Source organism: Urocampus carinirostris, chromosome 20 (assembly GCF_059441175.1).
Source record: "Urocampus carinirostris isolate Australia breed hairy pipefish chromosome 20, RoL_Ucar_1.0, whole genome shotgun sequence".
NCBI classification, from domain to species: Eukaryota; Metazoa; Chordata; class Actinopteri; order Syngnathiformes; family Syngnathidae; genus Urocampus; species Urocampus carinirostris.
The window spans coordinates 24,808,433-24,823,065 of NC_142368.1; the positions used below are offsets into that span (position 1 = coordinate 24,808,433).

Consider the following 14,633-nt stretch of genomic DNA (forward strand, 5'->3'; position numbering starts at 1 on the left):
TCGTACCCCATTTTTTCGGAATGATGCATGATGGGAAATCCCCAGGCGGCAGACGCATGTGCACAGTGGCATCAAACCGCTCGCTTCGTTTGCAACGAAGGAAACGATACCGAGATAGAGGCGACCGCGGTGAACTCGTTTGACTTGATTGATTTGCCGTTTTGTGATAGTCAGTGTACCTGTATACTGGACGGAGCCCAACATTGACAAATTTGCGTTTTTCCGTACAGATCTCCTTGTACGCCGTACTCGTCTTAAAATGCATAAAAATCGTACTTTGTAGGCAAAACCGTACAGGTTGAAAGGTATGTATTCACATTATATTTCACAATTTATAACAGGGGTCAACAACAGCCGCATTCAGCTCTTTGACACTCCCCAGTGGTTTCTGACACTTGTTTAAAAAAATGATAATGGAAAATGATATCAACAGTGTATGTACACTGTGTGTTGTGTTCCATCTAAGGCTTAAGATTTTAATTTTTGCATCCCAGGTTTATTGGAAGCAAGTATTTTTTTGGAGTTGATTATTCACTTCTTTCTAGATGTTCATTGATACAAAATGATAATAAATGTATAGTGCATATATATGTATATATATATATATATATATATATATATATATATATATATATATATATATATATATATATATATATATATATATATATATATATATACTGGACTGTCTCAGAAAATTAGAATATTGTGATAAAGTTCTTTATTTTCTGTAATGCAATTAAAAAAACAAAAATGTCATACATTCTGGATTCATTACACATCAACTGAACTATTTCAAGCCTTTTATTATTTGAATATTGCTGATTTTGGCTTACAGCTGAAAAAAACTCAAAAATCCTATCTCAAAATATTAGAATATCATGAAAAACTATACAAGTAGGCTATTCAACTAATCACCTGAATCATCTAATTAACTCGAAACACCTTGCGAGGGTTTCCTGAGCCTTAAAAACACTCAGCTTGGTTCAGTAAACTAAATCACAAGTATGGGGAAGACTGCTGATCTGACTGCTGTCCAGAGGACCATCATTGATACCCTCCATCAGGAGGGTAAGACACAAAAAGAAATTTCTCAAAGAGCAGGCTGTTGACAGAGTGCAGTTTCAAAGCATATCCATATTCTCCCACTCATGTAGGGGTCTGAAATCTTCATCGTAGGTGCATGTCCACTGTGAGAGAGGTAAATTAAAAAGAAAAATGCAGCGATCACAATGCATGATTATTTTTAACGATTTATTTGTGTGATAGACTGGCAGACTGGGGTGGTGGTTCCCGTCTTTAAGAAGGGGGACCGGAGAGTGCGTTCCAACTACAGGAGAATCACACTTCTCAGCCTCCCTGATAAGGTCTATTCAGGGGTACTGGAGAGGAAGGTCCGCCAGGAAGTCGAATCTCGGATTCAGGAGGAACAGTGTGGTTTTTGTCCTGGAGGTGGAACACTGGACCAGCTCTATACACTCTGCAGGGTCTTTGAGGGTGCATGGGAGTTTGCCTGTCCGGTCTACATGTGTTTTGTGGACTTGGAGAAGGCATTCGACCGTGTTCCTCGGGAGGCCCTGTGGGGGGTGCTTTGGGAGTATGGGGTACCGCACAGTCTTATCCGGGCTGTTGTCAGGTTGAACCCCAACACTTTTAACAAAAAAAATCTGTATACAAAAGGACAAAGAGAATTGTTTATGGTTATGTGCAGGGAAGCGAACGAGAGACCGCTTTTTATCACAGTGCCTCCAGCTCACTTCGAACCAGTCTCTCGCCACCCTGCCTTTTATTCAGAGAAAGGTATTTCCTTATTACAAGGTGGTTTCGGACTGCTAAACAGAGGAATGCATTTGAAAGTTAAATATCCAGTCGAAACCAGTTTTCGTGCAAACACTTGTTATTTGAAATGTGAATGATTACCTCTGTTTAATTACGCAAGAAAAGATCCTTTACCTTCAGGTCAAATCTGATTCACACCATCTATTCTCTCTTGCCAGGGTGTAGTGGAAGACTTTTGCTGAGAGAATATCTTATTTTGTAAGCACAATATCTCACAAGAAAACACACATAAATTATAGTAAAGTTGAATAACTTATGTACATTATTCCAACAGCTGTGCGGTCCCTGTATGCCCGGTGCCAGAGTCCGGCAGTAAGTCGGATTCGTTCCCGGTGAGGGTTGGGCTCCGCCAGGGCTGCCCTTTGTCACCGATTCCGTTCATAATTTATGGACAGAATTTCTAGGTGCAGCCTTGGTGGGGATGGAGTCCGGTTTGGGGGCCTCAGCATTGCGTCACTGCTTTTTGCAGATGACGTGGTGCTGTTGGCTTCCTCAGGTCATGATACTCAGCTCTCGCTGGAGCGATTCGCAGTGATGAGGATCAGCACCTCCAAGTCCGAGGCCATGGTACTCAGTCAGAAAAGGGTGGTATGCTCCCTCCGGGTCGGGGAGGAGGTCTTGCCCCAAGTGGAGGAGTTCAAGTATCTTGGGGTCTTGTTCACGAGTGAGGGTAGGAGGAACGGGAGATCGACAGACGGGTCGGTGCAGCGTCTGCCGTCATTCAGACCCTGTACCGGTCGGTTGTGGTGAAGAGGGAGCTGAGCCGAAAGGCAAAGCTCTCGATCTACCGGTCGATCTACGTTCCTACCCTCACCTATGGTCATGAACTTTGGGTCATGACCGAAAGAACACGATCCCGGATACAAGTGGCCGAAATGAGTTTCCTCCGCAGGGTGGCTGGGTTCTCCCTTAGAGATAAGATGAGAAGCTCAGTCATCCGTGAGGTACTCTGTGTAGAGCCACTGCTCCTCCGCGTTGAGAGGAGCCAGTTGAGGTGGCTCGGGCATCTGATAAGGATGCCTCCTGGACGCCTCCCTCGGGAGGTGTTCCGGGCATGTCCCACCGGCAGGAGGCCCCGGGGTAGACCCAGGACACGTTGGAGAGACTATGTCTCTCGGCTGGCTTGGGAATGCCTCGGGGTCCCGTTGGATGAGCTGGAGGAGGTGGCTGGGGATAGGAACGTCTGGGCTCCCCTTTTAAGGCTGCTGCCCCCGCGACCCGACCTCGGATAAGAGGAAGACAATGGATGGATGAATGGATGGACTTTGTTTGCCATTACAGAGGGCAAACATTTCCTGTAGTCTTTCACCAGGTTTGCACACACTGCAGGAGGGATATTGGCCCATTCTTCCACACAGATCCTCTCTAGATCAGTCAGGTTTCTGCGCTGTCGCTCAGAAACACAGAGTTTGAGCTCGCTCCAAAGATTTTCGATTGGGTTCAGGTCTGGAGACTGGCAGGGCAATACTAGAATCTTTTAGTGCTTCCTACGGAGCCACTCCTTGCTTTTCCTGGCTGTGTGCTTCAGTTTGTCGTCGTGTTGGAAAACCCAGCCAGGACCCATCTTCAATGATCTGACTGAGGGAAGGAGGTTGGTCCACAAAATCTCACAAAACACGGCCCTAGTCATCCTCTCTTTAATGCAGTGCAGTTGTCCTATCCCATGTGCAGAAAAACACCCCAAAGCATAATACTAACACCCCATACTTCACAGTAGGGATGGTGTTTTTCGGATTATACTCTTTGTTCTTCTTTCTCTAAACACGCTTAATAGAATTATGACCAAAAAGTTTTATTTTGGTCTCATCTGATCACAGAACATTCTCCAATGACTTCTCTGTGTCATCCAAATGATCATATGCAAACTTAAGACGGGCCTTGACATGTGCTGGTTTAAGCAGGGGAACCTTTTGTGCCATGCATTGTTTAAAATCATGACGTCGTTTGCTACAGAAACCTTGGAGATGGTGGTCCCAGCCAGTGCCCCCTCTAAGCTGCGCGCGTGCGTAATTGCGCACTGCTCGCACATTCTCTGGGCACAAGAAAATCTAGCCAGCGCACAAAAATGAGGGCTCAAAATTACTTATTAAGAAGCGACTTAATTAAAAGTTACAGTGCATGAAGGTAAAAATACACGGGTTCCCCTGACGTTGTGTCCTAATTGCGGTATTTTGAAGTCGAACGAAGTTGAGTAAAGTTAGTAGAGTATGTCGAGAACCGGCTTCTTCGGTTCGGCTCATTAAAAGCTCTTTCGGGTCCTAAACGGCTCTTCAGGTTGTTTTTGCTTCTTTAATCCCAACATGACCAAGTATTATGTAAAACTATGCACAAAATGACTTAAAGGAAGGGGGGAATAGAACAAAAAAGAAAAAAAATACCAAAATGAAAAAGAAGTGGGAAAAATTTAGAAAAAAAGCCATAAAAAAAAGAAAGAAATGTAAGAAAAAAGTAAATAGAGAACAAAAAGAAAAAAGTAACAGCTCGGAAAAAAATAAACACAATGAGATTTTTTTTAAAGGATTTTTTTTTAAAAAGTAGAAAAAAACCCACCGAAAAAAGAATAAAAAGTTTGTGTTGCATTCAAATAATTTCCAATTATATCAAGTGACTCTTTACAACCGACTAAATAAGCCCCTAAAAATGTTAATATTATGCGACAAAATATATCAGGAAATAAAAAGAAATGGATATCTTGTGAAAGAATTGTAAGAACAAACGACGTTTGTAGGCCGTACAACCTTTGCAATAGTACATGAGTCAATTCATTCAAAAGAGAAAAATAATTTTGCATTGCCGGGAAAACTCAGCAAAATGTAACTTGATGTCAAGTTTTGGACATGTTTGATAATTGATTATCTTGCCACACTTGGGATTATGGTTGCTCACTGTTGTTTAAAGCGTTGCTCACCGACTTTGTGTGAACGCTCAGACCCGTGGCAAATTAGAGGGAACATTGGTCCCAGCTCTTTTAATTCTTCACCTTTCTTAGAATCACTGAGACCTCATGAGGTCATATCTTGCATGGGGCTCCGCTCTGATTGAGTATGACCGTCATGTTTAGCTCCTTCCATTTTCTAACGATTGCTCCAACAGTGGACCTTTTTTCACCAAGCTGCTTTGCAATCGCTCCGTAGCTCTTTCCAGCCTTGTGGAAATGTACATTTTTGTCTCTGGTGTCTTTGGACAGGTCTTTGGTCTTTGCCATGTTACAAGTTAGTCTTACTGACTGTATGGGGTGGACAGGTGTCTTTATGTAGCTAATGACCTCAAACAGGTGCATCTGATTTAGGGTGATGCATGGAGTGCAGGTGGACTTCTAATTGGCGGACTAACAGGTCTTTAAGGGTCAGAATTTTAGATGATACACAGGTGTTCAAAACACTTATTTGCAGCTGTGTCACACAAATAAATTATTAAAACAATCATGCATTGTGATTTCTGGATTTTTATTTTTAGTTCATCTCTCTTACAGTGGACATGCACCTACGATGAAAATTTCAGACCCCTCCATGATTTCTAAGTGGGAGAAATAGCAAAAAAGCAAGGTGTTGAAATATTCATTTTATTCACTGTGTATATATATATATATATATATATATATATATATATATATATGTATGTATATATATGTATATATATATATACACATATATATATATATATATATATATATATATATATATATATATATGTATGTATATATATGTATATATATATATACACATATATATATATATATCTAAATGTATATATATATAAATGTATATAATGTATTTATTTATCTCTTGATTTATTTAATTAATGATCTATTTGAGGATTAAAAATAATTAAACACTTAATATTCAATTTGCCCAGCCACATTAGAGTATAAAACTTTAGATTTTACTGTTTCTAAGAATAAAAATAGCGTGAACAAGTCTGCCTGTATTTCGAACCGCACGTTGTCTTTCCCACGAAACGATTAGAATGAGTGTGCTCTTGCATGTGTCGTGGATTGGACTAATCCTTACTTGGCATCCAAGTCGGTCAATCCTGAGCCCTCACTCCAAAACACCGCAACCCTAATACATTATTAAAACGCAACCGAAAGCCGAAAAATGAGTCTTTGCACAAAAATCTATTAAATGGTTATACTTATTCAGTATTTTAGTTCTTTCTTGTTTAACTTCCCAAATTTGTAATTTTCTCCTTCAAAATTGCGGATTTTTCTTATTATAAAATGAATTTAATGAATACAATTATAATGTAACGTATTATGGTGCTGAACATCCCAGATGCTGAGTGAGTAAGTAATTCTCTTGCCTATTTTCTTTCTCGTTGTATGGTCTTATTTTGGCAGAATTGAATTGAATTGTCTTTATTGTCATTGATATCACCGTTGGAGGATCAGCAATCTATTGATGTTTTTATTGGAAAGGCGCAGCGTTGTGTGTGTCACTGAAATACAGTCACTAGTTGCTCCATTTATAACATAAGTGCTTTACCCCCAGGTTATTGACACCGAAAAGTAGCGCTTTACTCTGAAAGTGACTATCTAAGTACAAATTACCGTATATACTTGCATAATAGCTGACCCCCTAAAGCTGCTTTATAATAGCCACATAACAAAATAAATAGAAGAAAAGGTGTACATTGCAGAGAACCCTTCATATTTCTTGGCTTGTGCAGCCTTTAGAGCTTTCGAATGAACACTTAGCCGAGACAATCCAAATCCATTTCATCTCTGGGCATTGAACCACTCGAATATCTTCTCCATTTCTAAGTACCGTACTTTTCAAGACGTTTTCTTTTTTTTCAGGCACAGTGCATTGTAAAAATATTTTTAAATTTAAAAACACCAAAACTCAGCTCACTTTTACCATGTTTGTTTCAATGATTACCTGTTGATTTGTTGTTCCTGTATAAGTCACACTGTCCTCCATATGCACTGCCTATCATCAGCTACTGGTGATACACAACCAAATATGCACATCTAAGCTGAAACCCTCATTTCAGTACGTATTTTATTTAGTGGTATATTTAGCTTAGAGGCAAATTCATATGGTGGGGAGAATATCTCCATAAGAAATTCAGAATAAATAGGTTGGTTTCTCCTCTTGTCGGTTGAAAATAGTTTGTGTAATATAGTGTAACAATCTGTGAAGCCCTTTGAGACTCTTCGTGATTTAGGGCTATACAAATAAAAATGACTTGACTTGACTTGACTGTGTCTTACCATACACAAATCTTACTGCACGTCACTCTTTTGCACCCACTAGTTTATATCAGAGCAGCTTATGAATGTCAACGCGTCATTGATTGTGTAATTTTGTGTCTCTTTTTGGAGACTCTCCTTCAGGTGCTTTCAGGTGCGGCACATCTCCAGAGGCAGGGCTCTAATCCCCATCTGACACTGTTGCCACACAGACGCCCCATCAGGGTCAGGCGTGTGAGCCGCTTATGCAACGCCGCCCGCGCTTCCTATATATACAGCCATTCCGCCGGAATAGACCCCATCTGCGCCGATGTGAGAGGAAGCAACCAGGCGTCTTTTTTTCGGACGCAAAACTGGAGCCGGGCTGGGGGACGGGCGACACAAGCCCTCGGTGTTGCCAAGCATTGTCCCAACAGGGGCCTCGCCTGTAGCCTATGTAAAGGAAAATAGAACCACCACAATCCACAATGTTTTTCTTCCGCATCCCTCGACTGACCCCTGGGTACATCCGATACTTGCAGGTGTGTATTCTTTTGCTGTCTTCAAGCCGGTTTTTATTTGATTAAGATGTAGTCCTTGTCATGTATTTCAGACCCAGGCAGCTCAGACGGTCCTGCAGAGTCGCAAGGGTCCTGTTATGCCCCGATTGGCCTTCATGCTGGGCCTGATGGGGGTGGGAGTGTCGGGCTACAGCTCCCGTCAGCTGATGTTACACTGCAAGCCCGCCAGTCGTCTCTTCAGATAAGCAGGATGAATACTATCACTAACAGAGCTATCAGTATCCGATGCGCTAGAAAATGATGGGCGGTGATATTACGAATTTAAAAAAAACAAGCATTTTGATTTTGTTAAATTAGAGCTAGAAGACACTCTGTCCTAAAAAAAAAACAAAACAAAAAAAACAAAAACTCCAAGGCTTCAGGTTCATACATCAAGCTCTGTCACTTTGTTAATTCTGCCTTGTTTTCCTTACTGTAACACCATCTGGTGTATGCCTACTTCCTCCAGAATCAAATCAAAGTACTAAACCGTTTTGGCATTTAGTGGGAGACCATCTTGCCCCTAAAGTATAACAGCCAATTTGAAAACATAGAAAATGTACAAAATTGTGTTTATTTAGGCAGCAGGCAAAATTTATACAAAATTATTTATTGTAATGATTTCAATTCACTGTGATTCTCAAGGCAAATCATATTTCTGTACTGTCCAAAACATCAGTTTGCTTTGGTGATAACGGGCCACCGCTTAAGTTTGAAATACTTAAAACAGAAAGTGTTGCTGGCCACTACAGCAAGGGAAGGACCAGTATTTTTTCTACTACTTTTGTTTTTGAATAAAATTGAAGGACACATGTCCTCCACATTGTCATTTCTTGGTAACATGGGGGCACATTTTATTCAGACCCCTTTGGCTCAAAAATCACCTCTGATTTAAAAAAAGTAAATAAGAGAAAAAAACGATATCCCCAAAATCTTCAATCCTTCTGCGGATTTTGCACTTGTGTGTACAAACCTGCACATAGCGTCGCTCATTTCACTTTGATTTGCCGCAGAGATTAGGCGAAAATTCAGCCGTTTTGCGTGATGTTAAAAAGTTGTTCTGTGTCTTTTGTTTTTTGTTTGTTTGCTTTTTCCTGAACTGTTTGTGTGTGTGTGTGCGCGCGTGTGTTGAGGAGCTTAGCAAGGAAGCAGTTTGGATAGATCCTATTAGCAAGCATCTTTTTTTAAGAGAAGCTTACTTGCAGCATGTCAGAGGTCACAACCCTGAAATGGAGAAGAACGTTGCTGTGACGCAGCAAAAAAGGAAAATCAAATAAGAATGACGATCAAAAGAAAAGATTAATGGAATGTCAAACTGTTTTGATTTTTAGTTGATTAGGAGTTTACTCTTTATGTGGATTTGGTAAAATAAAAATTATGAGGCTTAAACAAAACAAATTTAATTTGAAACAAATGAATGCTATGGCTTGTGTAAAAATAGAATAATGATATTAAGAATTTCTTTGAATATAAGCAAAAGGTCCTAAAAATATATAAAAGTGAAGGTATTGGTATCACAGTGTATCTGCTGAAGCATGCCCCTCTTAACACAATGTAGAATTTGCAAAATTGTCTCCAAACCAAAAACTAAAACAAAGATATGATATATTTGGGGGAGGGGGTTGAAAAAAACTCTATGACACTGTCTCACTAAAACAAATCTTAATAGTAACTCCCCATGTTTTCTGAAAATGTAATGCAAATGCAAATTGGTTTGTTCAAATGTTATTTCAGGTATTTTCAAACTAAAGCTCCAGAAAAGTTTGTTTGCAAAGTAAACTTTGGAGGACTGTTTGTTCTGTGCATATTTTGACTTGTGACGTCATCACGCTTAGGAAAAGTTCCCCGTTGTATTCGTCAGTGTGCTTGTATTGTGTCGTGGTTGTTGATAAAGTTGAGGTCAACATACTTATCAGTCGCCTTCAAGGCCGATAAGAGACAGGGAAGAAAATGCCAGTAGCTCTTGTTGAGTCTATGTAAAAAAATGTATGTGCAGGCAATACCAGCCAGGAGTTTGGGCCAAGGGTGAAACCGACTAGAAAGTGCTGAATTGTTTATTCTTCGAAGTTAAAATCTAGAATTTGAGCAAATTGTATGAATGTTGTCATTAGAAGCTATGAAGAATAAATAGAATTTCCAAAGCAAACTTTTGGTTTCTCCTTTACGGCGCAGGTGTCCACAATAGTGTTGGATAGGGGCAATACTGCGAATTTTTGTATTGATTCGATTACAAGTAAACACATTGTGGTATCTGCTGATATCGATACAATACCAATACCTTCTGCTTGGAACTTTCATGATCATGAATGATTGAGTCTTCCTCCTCCCCTGAGTTAGTTTATTAAAAATATGTTTTTTTGTTTTGTTTTTTTAAACACAAGGATTAAATAACTACAATGCAAACTTTAAAAGGATTAAAAAATGCTTCCAATACAACAGCTGTTTCTGAACAAAAGTAAAGAGAGTCGAACCAAAAAAAAATCTAAAAGTGCAAAATAGTGGCAACATTACAGTAAAAAAAAACTTAAACACTATAAAATTTAAATACTTCTACCTAACAACTCACTTAAAAGTTGAGAGAGTTGACCCCCCCAAAAGACAGCAATATATATATATATATATATATATATATATATATATATATATATACATACAGATAGATAGATAGACACTGTATAACCAACAAGATAACTAAAATACATTTTTGAAAATAAAGTCAGTAGTCCAAATAATGTGAAAACACAATTGGATTAAACCTGAAAGTTATAATGTAAGTATAATCTTACGACCCACTAATAACTTTAAGGGAAGACAATCCGGTCCATGTACCCACTCAGTATCGATAATATCATTATTTGTAAGATCAGTCCACCCTTAATGTCAGAAATGTAAAGCAGACTTGATCACATGCTAATCCGAACTGCAAGCGAGAAAAAATGAATATAAAAGAGTAGCAATGTAACGAAAATACAAATAATGTTTAACAATAACAAGACAACTAAAATGCCACCTATTATACAATATTTTGAATATAAAGTCAATAGTGCAAATAAAGTGTAACACAATTGGATCAAATTTGAAAGTTATAGCTTATGTATGACCCACAAACAACATTATGGGAAGACAGTATCGGTCCCTAGACAATAGTTTCGATCCGATCCATGTACTCTCTGAGTATCAGTAATATTGTTATTTGGGTCAATTTGCCCACTCTAAGTGTCAGAAATGTGTCACACATGACTCGATTATGGGGGCAAAAACCACATTTAAACGACTCATGGAAATCTAATCCGGACCGCAAGCGAGAGAAAAATGAATGTAAAAGAATAGCAATGTAACAGAAATACAAATAAAGTACAAAAATGTCAACAAGACAACTAAAATACCCTCTATTACACAACACTTTGAAAATAAATCCAGTTGTGAAAATAAAGTGTAAACACAATTGGATCAAATGTTTAAAGTTTTAGTGTATATATGATTTTATGACCCACTAATAACATTGTAGGAAGACAGTATTGGCCCCTAGAAAATAGTATTGATCCGATTCAAGTACTTGCTTAGTATTGATTGATTGATTGACATTTTCATTTTTTTTCTATTGCTTATCATACACAAGGTTACAAAAAGTTTAAAATCAAAAGGTTTGATTAACAATTGACCAAACAGAAGAAATAAAAGGGGAGACAGGAAAAAGCCGGAGCTTTTCTTGGTCCTGTCCCCTTGACAACAAAAAACAACTACTCCACTGTCACATTCGTTTTATAGTGAAATGTGGCCCGGCCATACTCTTCCAGTCTGAGAACTAATACTAATATAGGGATACAACTAAGTGCATCGTTTAACACACAACCTATTCCGTCAGATCTCACTTCAGGCCTATCTCTTCTTAAAAATGTCCATATCAATAATATTGTTATTTGGATTAATTTGCCCACTATTAGTGCCAGAAACTTTAGCCCTTCTGATAACATGACCACATGACTCAATTGCGGGAAAAAAAAAATTCAACTGACTCAAAAAAGCTAATCCGAACCGCGAGTGTGTAAAAAAAAAAAAAAAACAACATAAAAATATTTGAACCGACAGCAAGTTGGAAGGAAGCCATTGTGTCAGGTGCTCGACCGCTGCATTCTGACCCAGTTTCGGACGTAAGCCGCTTGGGGAGGCGTCCAAATCTTTTCCCATGGTTTAGAGGCCCGGGGACTGCTGGTTACAGTAGGTTGATGTGCTACTGTGGATTTTATGGCATCTTATATAAAAAAGCCCACACTGGAAAGTCATTGTTATTCCCAGCAGCACACCTGCGGATCTGGTACCCTGTCAAGCGGGGTCTCACATGCATGAGTTTGGGGAGGAGGCGGTAGTCGGGACAGGACGGCCGACAAGAAGATTTGAGATAACTGAGTCAATTGAGCCCAAGTGAAATTGAGATGCAGGCCATGGGCATCCTGGCGATTTTTTGCAGATGATCAGGAATACATGTACACCTCTGCTCATCAACCCACGAAGGTGTTTCCCAATATGTGTTAGTGTTACGGGTCCCAGATTACCCTTGCACCACAAAACAATATTAATTTAAAGTGGCCTAGGCCTTTTTGTAAAATAAGAAGATTGTGTTGTTGGAGTGATGCTCTGCAAAGCACTCTTCCTGAATCCATTCACTGATATGTTTTTGGGCGAAAGTGGCTCACGCCGTAAGGCACTCCAGTAAACAGATACCTTACAAAGGTTCCTACCCCCATGACAACACACTGCAGCAATACTGTAAATTATCTTTGGTTTTCAAACATATAAGAAAATCAATTGTTTCTCTAGTGCAGTGGTTAGCACATTTGCCTAACACACGATGGGTCACCGAATCGAGACCAGGTGGAACCATTTGTTGTCCTGAAGAGGGCAGGTCGCCACCAGGCTGTACTTGCCCAGGACACACTACAGGAAATGGTGGCCCTACAACCGTAGTTATTAAGGGAACATAAGTAGAACATAAATAACATAAATAAAACAATATAAATGTTGTTAAATACTTCTCAAAATAAAGTGTTGACCACATTAAAATGAAAATATTGTAAATTGTGGGTCTTTTCAACTTCAACAGGAATGAATACAACAGTTTAAAGTATTTTCAAACCTATTGAAAATAGGTGTAATTGAATTCTATTTTTCATTTTACCTATTTTTCATGATTAATTATGATGGTTTCAGACGGATTTTTTTCAATGTTCAGTGGTCAACAATTGTGATCCCATGGGCACAAAATATCCTGTGCCCGCCTGAATCGACAAATAATCGCTGCCAGAAACCGGCCCTTGCATTTTGTTTGCATTCCACAGCGATTTACTGGAAGCTGCACGGAACAGGAACTGAAGTCTCAGTCAGGTGAGTGATCTTAACTAATAGACTCACTCTGAAACGCATTGATCAGGGTCAAAGGTAATGCTTAGCTTGTTGTTTATGATCGTATTTTCATTTTGTCCTATTGATTTATTTATTTATTGATTGCTCGAGGCTCTATTTAGGCACAGCACACACAATAAAAAACACATCAACAATTTACCATATGGAAACAACGAAATATTTCCACCCCAAAAAATCATTCAATGACCTATATTTCATGTTGACAATATCTGTGTATTGTTTGTTAATGCTACATGCATTGCAACCTGGTCATCCTTTTTATTTTATCTTTTATTTTTTATTATTGTTTTATATTTTGTTTTTAATTTTATTGTTACTACATGTACTGAACATCTTATGTTTTATTTGTTATTTGTCTGTAAATATACCAATTAATCAAATTAAGTTTGAAACACTTCTAAATAAAGCAAATAAGTGAAGTCTCTGAGCAGCTATTGCAGGAGTTGTCTAAACTTTGGCAAATACAGTCCAAACGCCAACATGAACCCCCCAAACGATGAAAAATAAGAATTTATTCGAACACATCCAATGCATCAATGCACCTACTTGCTTGCGCAACATAAGGAGCTTGAAAGAGGCTGCAATGATGACACAAGCCAAAAGATGGCATCAGCGAGTAAAAAAGTTATGTGCCGCACCTTTAAGAAAATCTGGTTTCATAACTAAATCAACATGATTCATCTATACATACTTAGCGTAAGTAATAACATTTATTGTAATTATTATCGTATTTCTGGTCTATAAAGTGCACAAGATTGAAAGGCGCACTTTCGAATTTCTGGCAAACTTATGGAAAATTATTTTCTTTTTCTATAACATCCATTTTCTGCACAACGTGTCGTCACTGCGGTCGCGGGACAACTGGAGCCCATCTTAGTTAACTTCGGGCAGTGGGCAGGAGAAACCCTGAACTGGTTGCCAGCCAGTCACAAGGCACACAGAGAAAGACAATTCACTCGCTCATTAACCCCTAGGTACAATTTGGACTCACCAATCAACCTGCCAGGTTGGGAAAAGAACCGGAGTGCCTCGAGGAAACCAACACAGGCACTGGGAGGACATCCGAATTCCAAACAGGGGAAGCTGGTAGCTGACGAGCTAACCGCTCATTCACCCCAACGCTCTTTAATCACCATTAACAGTAATCCGTCAGTTATGGAGTTTAATTGGGGGCAGAACACCCCACGGAAATTGTATTTATTTATTTATTTATCCATTTATTGTCCTGCATGGTTTTGGAAGTTTCTCATCTTCAACTCAGGCAATACCACTCACCAGCTTGTAAGCAAGCTGGCAGGAGCTTGAAATCATCTGTTGGGGCAGATAAACCGCAAAAACAGGCAGGACATGAGGCCCTTGAGGACCGAATTGCCCAGATCTGCTCAAAAACAAACCCAATTTACAAGCTAAAGTATTGGTTCAACAAATTGAAATACTGTACTTTATAAATGTCTCTTTTAAAAAATAATAATAATTTTGCTGTCTTATTGCCCAATTTTATAAATTAAGGACTTGATCCACTGTAACTTTACATGATACTTAACTGTCATCATGCGGACGTTATAGAAAAACTGAATTCACCTTCTAGTTCTGTCCTACAGAAATTAATCATGTTTTAAGAAGCGCCAGGGAGCCACTAG

The 14,633-nt window shown here is 39.1% G+C and overlaps 1 long non-coding RNA gene across 1 annotated transcript; it reads left to right on the plus strand.

The window, feature by feature from the left end:
• The first annotated feature begins 6,109 nt into the window (after window positions 1-6,109).
• Window positions 6,110-9,718, plus strand: LOC148346694 (uncharacterized). Its single transcript, XR_015848231.1, has 3 exons — window positions 6,110-6,124; window positions 7,166-7,554; window positions 7,626-9,718. It is a non-coding gene; the product is annotated as an uncharacterized LOC148346694 (long non-coding RNA).
• The last annotated feature ends 4,915 nt before the right edge of the window (window positions 9,719-14,633 follow it).